Below are 8,526 nucleotides of genomic sequence, written 5' to 3'. Positions count from 1 at the left end.
TGCAGATAACCTGATATGAGATATCCCCTCAAGGAACATTTAAATCTAATAATCCTATCAAAAGTCCATTTTAATATGAAATGTGAATCCAATATGTTTCAAAACATACTCAAAAGGCATTCAAATGTCAGTTGTCTTATATTGTGAAGTATTTCCTTTTAAATATAAACCTTTTATTTCCCAAAAGTAAATCCCCAAAAATGATAAGTGCTACAAGTTTTATACTACAAAGGACAAAAGCAAAGGTATCTGTTTTCCTGCCCTTTTCTGATCTTCTATCCTCCCCCATTCTACATCCTGCACACCATTTGTAGGTCTTAATTTTTAAAAATTATTTCTACAGTAGTCTTATAATGCTCTGAATGCTGAAAAACTTCTTATCCTTTAACATGGCTTCGCTTAAATTTATGCACTGCTCTTAGGAAGGAAACCCAAAAGACTTTTTAATGACAGATGCATTACAGAAAATTTTCCCCACAAAGTTCTGCTGCTGTGAAATATTAACCTTCTGAAATCACAGAAAGGAAATGACTTACATTCTTGAAAAATGAAGTCACTAGCAGCTTTCTCCAACAGCATTTTCTAATCCCCAAACTACATCCTGTGGCAACTGGGAGTGTTTCATACAAAAACTACATTTAAATAGATGTTTATAAAACCAATAAATAAATATCACTGGGTCCTTGAGAATAAGGGAAAGAATCACACATGGAAAACACAGCAATAAATGATTTTCCTCTACATTTAGAAGTGCAAGAACACAGACTTTAAGTCAAAAGCATCCTGAGAATTTTAAGTTTGTTTTACCTGCAGTGAGTAATGCACAGCTCCTGAGGAAAATGTTGGCGAAACAGATACTTTGCTAAAATAAAATAAAAACTAAAACTAAAGGGGTAGAAGGGAGTAAATGACCTAATATTTCTTTAGGCACTAGGTACACAACTGTGCATTCCCAAAATTTTGCAAGGTTCATTTCAACTTTAAAATATACAAGTTTTGGTCATTTTCCATCTCTTCATATCTTTTAGAAAATGTCCCACCCTTAGGCCCTGCCATCCCGGGACTGAAGGTGTTGTTTTCATCCTTTTAATCTCCCACGGGTAGCCCCAGGTATCCCTACCTGACAGTGCCTGGCTGGCCAGCCCAGAGGGTAAACTGGGCGGTCTTCTTTTCTGTCGCCTGGCCTACAGCCCACGAACTCCTCCGGAAACAAACATTCTGCAGGCGGCCCCCAACTCATATGGCCCTGAGATCCCTCCAGGCGCCCAGGAGTTCCATCCTGGAGTAGGGTTTCCCCAATGAGACACTTTCAGGGTCATGGAGTAGATGCTGCGCTCCAGTCCTATCTGGAAGCCAGGTTTCCTGGCCTCCAGGGCACACAGAAGGGGACACACACAGCCCCCAGGAATGCAGGTTCAGAAGATAGTCCCTTCACAGTGATGGAGATGGAAAGAGAAGAGCCCTAGAAAAGAGCATTGGAGACCACCACGGAGCCCTGCAACCTCCAGAGCCCAGAGATCCGGGGACAAGGCCCGGTGCACAGAACACAGGAGTGCAGCCCGCAGTGGCCACCGGCCTCCCACCCTCGCCACAGAGGTGGCCTGGGAGCTCGGGCCTCCACTGCTGCCAGGATCTGCTGCCCTGGGTCTGGGTCCTCCCGCCCTGGCATGTGCGAGCTCCAACTCCGGAGGCCACCTGCTCGCCTGGTGCCCGACCCTACACCCGAGCATGGTAGAAGAAGAAGAAAGACCGAGAGGGGGACAGTGCCCTCACCGGGACTAGTGATCTTGAGAAACCCTCCTGAAACCTGTCCTGTCTTGGTGGCTGCAGTCCAGCTGACAGGGGTACCCAGCCAGTCACCGGCACAGTGCCCAGGCGAGGGGGTGGAATAGGAGGCCCTAGGTTCTGTGTTCCTGCTCTTACCTCTAGAAAGTCCCCAGCGCCAGGCTTCGGAGCCTCTTCAGCTGTCAAGTTCTTCCTGCTTGTGCGGAGTCTGCCTGCTTCTTCCCTGAGTCTCTTTTAATAAGTCTTCTCTGGATTCTGTGACTTGTTGCACCACTGAAACTTGGGGAGCAAGACAGAACACTTAGCCTGTTTTATATATATATATATATATATATATATATATATATATATATATATATATATATATGTGTTGTGGATGAACACAAAACGTTTACTTATTTATCTAATGTGATGCTGAGGATCGAAACCAGGATCTCACACATGCTAGGTAAGTGCTCTACCACTGAGCCAGAAAACCAGTCCCACTTAGCTCTATTTTGATACAATTCAACTCTGTAAGGCATTTCATGGATTTTTAAGTTGCACATCTGAGATCCATGGATTCTTAAAATTGGCATGTTGTAACCACATGGCAATTTTTTTTCCGAGTTGTACATAGAATAAGAATGTTCTAAGTGTCTTAAAGGTGATGGCATTTCAGAGACAATGAAATAGGAAATATATAAAAATATCAGCACATTGGTCACACAAAACTATTCAAAGGTGACTTGCAAAAAGAAGTTACAGATTTCTATATCCTTCTCTTTTTTGGAGGGGGGGTGAGTACCAGGGATTGAAATCAGGGGCATTCAGCCACAGAGCCATATCCCCAGCCCTATTTTATATTTTATTTAGAAACAGGGTCTCACTGAATTGCTTAGTGCCTCACCATCCCTGAGGCTGGCTTTGGATTTGAGAGAGTCTTGTCTCAGCCTCCAGAGCTGCTGAGATTACAGGCATGTGCCACCACGTTCCACTTCTAAATCTTTCTGTCTACACTAGAATCTTTTTTTTTTTGCAAAGGTCAAGAATGTTTTATTGTGGCTTGGGGGGGGGGGGAGCTGTGCGCTGCCCTGCACCCTGAGCAATTGTTGCGAGCCCAGAGGTGGCCAGAGGGAGGGGGCCAGACCTGGAGGCTGAAGCCAGATAGCCAACCAGGGCCCTGCCCATTGGATGCTGGGTGGGGCGGTAACTATGGCGACAGCCATTGCTAAGGGCCAGAGCCAATCAGGGCATCACCCGGGCTGTTTCAAAAATCTCCCTGCAGCGCTTGTGGGAGGGGAGGCCAGAGCGGTGCATGGGAGAGGGGAGGTCAGAGCAGAGCGTGGGGGAGGGGAGGGGAGGTCGTGGCCCAGCTGGGAAGGTCCCCCTCCACGTTGTCGCGTGTGGGACCTGGGTGCTTACTTGCAGCCCTTGGGCACCTTGGGGACACTGGGCTTGGCTGCCTTCTTCAACTTCTTGCTCCCAGCTGCTGCCTTCTTGGCCTTGCTGCTGCTGCTGCTGCTGCTGCTGCCCTTGTCCTCGGTGGAAGCGGCCTTCCGGGGTGCGTGCTTATCGGCTGTGGCGCCCTTGGTGGGTCAGGGGTCTGCGTGGCACCGTACTGCCTGCTTCTTGGGTTTGTGCACCTTTAGCTGGCCTACATCTTTTGGCAATTGAGCTTGAAGGAGGCGGTGGCCCCTGTGCCCTTGACCTGCAGTAGCAAGTTATTCTGCACCAGCTTGCACAAAGTACTTGAGGTAGGTGCAGTTGTTCTGCTGGTCGAACCTCTCCACCTTCCTGGCCTCTGCATAGATGCCCACCAGCGACAAGCTTCTGCTCCCTCAGCCTGCGGACGTCTCCACCAAAAGCTGGCTGTACTTGCCTGGCTGGTTCTTCTTGTGGCTGCTTTTATGCTTGGGGCCACCATAGCCCTTGTCGCTGCCCCCCCCATGCCTTGCCGCCCTCCCCATGGCCCCCTTGGCACCCAGGAGCGGCAAGCCCTCCTCCAGCTCCACCAACATGGTGGACAGCGGGTTTGTGGCAGGCGGTGCCGGGAAAAGGAAGGTGGGGTGGGGGCTCAAGGTTCGGGTCCGGGACTGGGCGGCAGGGCTGGGGACAGATGGAAGAGCGCCATCCGTGATCCGGGGTGGGAGTCTGGGGCAGCTCTGGGTCTCAGGGAGGGCTCAAGCTCGGGTCCGAATCTCCTGGCCACTGCAGCGCTGCTGCTCCAAAGCTGCCCACCTTCTGGACATGTGTGCTGCACTCTGCTAAGCTACATTTTTTTATTCAGAAGATTTCTATACAGATCTTTCTCCTTGTGTAAAACAAATGGAAGACCAGTGTTCATCAACATGAGGACAATTTTTTGAAAAGGTTTTGAGGGAAACAAACTTCTTTCTGCTTTTCCATGAAAGCGCATGGTGGGCAGTTAATGCATTTGAGGTTAAGTTGTTCTCACAACACAGGCAGAATTTATGTAATATGGATTATTTTAGTTTCTTTGCCCTATTTCTGAAAGTTTGTAGGTCCATTTATAATTTTTTTCAAGTGAAACATCCTTAAGTTGAATTTCAATGATTCATAGTGGTTATTGTTTTTATAAGAATGTATTTGAAAACATTTATTCTCTGTGTACACAGTTTATGTAGGAAACTAGCTCCATGATATCTCTTGGCTATTAAGCCTGTATAAGGACTTTTTCCATCTGATACTGAGGACAGGTTTTATGGGAAACTCAACCATCTGAAGGTTACATACCTTTTTCCCCTAGGAAGACTTCAGCTTTGCTTATCCAAGTATCGTCCTATGTCCTGGATTTTGTTTGAAATGTAGACTGGTGGTGTACCTGAACCTGTGGGAAGAACCAAACAAGATATGTGGCTCTCAGACTTGAGGGTATTAGCAGGATTGCTGGACTAGCACAAAGTTTCTGATTCAGTAGTCTGGGTGGGAGCCTGAGAATTTTAACAAGTTATCACATGCTGCTGATGCTGCTGGTACAGGGACCATACTTGGAAAACCATTATATTAGAGTGTCCTCATGTGCATTTTTCTCCCCTTTCCAAATTTCTTACTCATTTAAATAGCTTTTTTAAAAACAGATTATCATATTCTTTAACTTAATTAAAGGGGAAAAAAGCATTTTTTTTTGTATTAACCACACCAAGATTGCTTTTCAGCATCTAATTTCAGAGCAAAAAATTCTCTTTAAGCCTTAATTTTAAGTCTTATCTATGGGTGTCTCTTTCTCTTCTTTCTGTATTTTTTTTAATGTTTAAAAATTCTTTTAATGTAGATAACATGTTCTTATGGTTCAAAAGTTAAAACGACACAGGAATGCTTGGGAAAATGTGATTTCCAACTGCTTTGACCCCCACTTTCACCTCTCTTTCTTAGATAACCACCTTTAATTTATTTTCCATAGATGTCAATTGTTTCCTTTTATAGTAGGAGAAATGCCAGTGTACTATATTCTTTTTATATAAAATGTGGTATACTATTTAAATAATTGTATCCTATTGTTTTTTCTTTATATGCTCTTGAGATTTTTTCCTATTAGTATTTATTTAGAAATAATATAATATTTGTTTATAGAAAACACTTAAAAAAACAGCTGTGTTTAAACAGTGTCTATTAAGTGCCTTGTTTACTTATCCAACCCCCCCCCCCATGAGTGTTTGGGTTGTTTCTAGGTTTATCACAGACCATACTATGGTGAAACACCTTGTATACATATCATTTTATACATGTGCAAGTACATCTGTGGGATACATTCCTAGAATTGGGATCACTGTGCCAGTGGGCAGTGCATTTATAATTTAGTTAAATGCTTCCTTTCTTAGGTGTTGCACCATTTTAAACTCCCACAAGTACAGTTGCTCCTCATTATTCATAGAGGATTGGTTTGAGGAACCCTTTGTGGATGCTGAAATACAAGGATGCTTAAGTCTCTTATATAAAAAGCATAGTAGTTGCATATAATTTATGCACTTTCTCCACATACTTTTAAATCATCTTTAGATTTCTTAGAAGACCTAATACAATGTAAATGCCATGTAAATAGTCATTACACTTTATTGTTTAGGGACTAATGACAACAAAAAAGTTGGTATGTGTTCAGTATGACAATTTTTTAAAAAATATTTTCACCTATGATTGTTGAATCCAGTCTGAATACCACAGATACAAGAGGGCAGATCTCAGTGTATGAGAGAGTTCTTATTTTTTCTGGGGCCTTTCCAATATACTGTGTACAACCCTTGAATTTGTTAACAGTTTGATAGATGAGAATGATCAATATTGAGTAATTTAATGTGGATTTCTATCATTATTAATAAGGCTCTGCAGATTATGCTTAAAAACTAATTGTAATTTTTTTTTTTGTGAACTCTCTGTTAATGGGTTTTTTTCACATTTCTGTTTTGGATTGCTTTTTTCCCATTATCAATTTCTAGAAATTTGTAAATTGGAGAGATTAGCCCTGTGTGATATAATTCTAGTTTTCCCCAGATTTTCACTTATTTTTATTTACCTTCACATATTTTGATATACAAAAGTCTTACATTTCTGTTCTTTAAATTTTACAGTTTATATTAATCATTATGGTATCTTGATATTTTTTTAAAAAAATATTTCTTTATTTCTATGTGGTGCTGAGGATCAAACCCAATACCTCACAAGTGCTAGGCAAGCACTCTACCACTGATCTAAAGCCCCAGCCCAGGTATGTGGAGTGTAAGTCACTGAAAGGCCTCCAAGAGTTTTAGAATTTGCCCATGGTTTCTTTTAGTACTTTTATGGTCTCTTGCTTGCTTATTTTCCCATAAGTACTTTTAAACTGTTTTCTCTAGTTCCAGGAAAACAGAAATCTAAAGGAAATAAACATCAAATTAAATGTATACATTTAAAATCTATTTAACTTCTCCAAACTTTTTTTTCAGGATCTTAATAGAGGTGCTGTGAAAGAATGTAAAACAGGAAAATAATTAAATATTTTTACTGTGGTAAGTGTTTTATGATTTTACATTTTAAAAATTCTATTATTATTATTATTATATTATTATTATTATTATTATTATTATTATTATTATTATTATTATTACTATTTTAGTCTGCTTCCTTAATGTGTAAAAGGGATATTGTTTTAGGAGTGTTTGAGTTCATACCACCTCTGGATAGTAAGGTGAATGCCAATAATGTGGGCCGTTTGAATAATGTTTGTCTTTCCCTATCTCTTTGACTCTAATATTTTAAATTCTATTATCTTGTCATTTTAAAATGTGGTTCTGAGAAAGAGATCCTGTATTACATTTACTTGCAACATTCAATAAATTCTTTCCTCTTAAATAGGAAGATGAAAAGATTTGAAGTAATTTTGGTGATATAGAGGCACTTCTTTCTCTTAAAAGTTTGTTGTGATTTTTTTATTATAGTAATTAGAAAAAAATTTACTCATATAAAACAACATAATGACAAAAGTAAGTTCTCAATTCCTGCACAAAGAAATGGCCACCATTAATTCACTTTTGGAAACTCATTGATGGATATGAAAGTGTATATAAGACTTTAAATACACAGAAGTCTCTCTCTATATATGAAGCTATGTGGTCATTTTTATAGTGATATATATATATTTGTGAGTTGAACCTGATGTGCATAATCATGGGTGATCATTTTACTGGCTGCCTAGTTTTTGTTTAATTTTTTTTTTTTAGTTGTCAATAGATCTTTGTATATGCAGTGTTGAGTATCAAACCCTGTTCTTCACACATGCCAGGCAAGTGCTCTACCACTGAGCTATAACCCAGCCCTGCCTGCCTAGTTTTCTATTATTTAGCGGCATCATACTTTATCTAGCTACTCCTTTCATAACCATTTAGATTATTACTTGTTTTTCTTTATTGTTAATAATGGTATAATGATTATAGTATACTTATTCACTTATCTTCTTAGAGGTATAACTGCCAGGTCAAAGATTATATACATTTTAAATATTGATAAATATAGCTGCTATTTGTAAAAACTGTCCCCCTCAATGTCCATGAGAATCCTATTTTCAAAACCCTTGCTCACACCAACTTTTGTTAATCTTTTTAATCTTTGCTAATCCAATAGGAAAAAAAAGTACATTTTTGAGATAACATGTGTTTTATTGGTACTGGGGATTAAACTCAGAGGTACTTCACTAGTAAATTAGATCCCCAGCACATTTTATTATTATTATTATTATTATTATTATTATTATTATTATTATTATTTTGAGACAGGGCCTCGCTAAGTTTCTGATGCTATCTTTGAACTTGTGATCCTCCTGCCTCAGTCTCCTGATTTTCTGGGATTATAGGTGTGTTCCACTGTAAACTATTAAGGAAACCTTGTGTTATTCAAAAATTTCTTTCATTCAACATTCTTATTAACATAAAGAATTCTCTTCCTTAAGAACATACTAGTGATTCATATATGTCAGATATTCTTAGGCATTTAATGTGATGAAAATATTTAAATATATTGAGTATTTTTTTAGGTTTTTTGCCTTGATTTTAACTCATTGTTAATATTTGAAAACTTGAGGATTGGGGATGTGGCTCAAGTGGTAGTACAATAGCCTGGACTGAATGAGGCACTGGGTTCAATCCTCAGCACCACATAAAAATAAAATGAAAGGATTGTGTCCATCGTAAAAAAAAAAAAAAAAAAAAAGCAAATATTAAAAGCAATATTTGAAAACTTGATCAACCAGCTATAACTGTTTTGAATACAGAA

General features: G+C 39.8%; 1 pseudogene; it reads right to left on the bottom strand.

Annotated features, from left to right (window-relative positions):
- Window positions 1–3,185: 3,185 nt before the first annotated feature.
- On the bottom strand, window positions 3,186–3,785 carry LOC143410753 (histone H1.10-like; annotated as a pseudogene).
- Window positions 3,786–8,526: the final 4,741 nt, after the last annotated feature.

Source organism: Callospermophilus lateralis, chromosome 11, assembly GCF_048772815.1.
Source record: "Callospermophilus lateralis isolate mCalLat2 chromosome 11, mCalLat2.hap1, whole genome shotgun sequence".
NCBI lineage: Eukaryota > Metazoa > Chordata > Mammalia > Rodentia > Sciuridae > Callospermophilus > Callospermophilus lateralis.
Note: the sequence above shows the minus strand (reverse complement) of the source record. Positions and strands in the feature narration are given on the sequence as shown.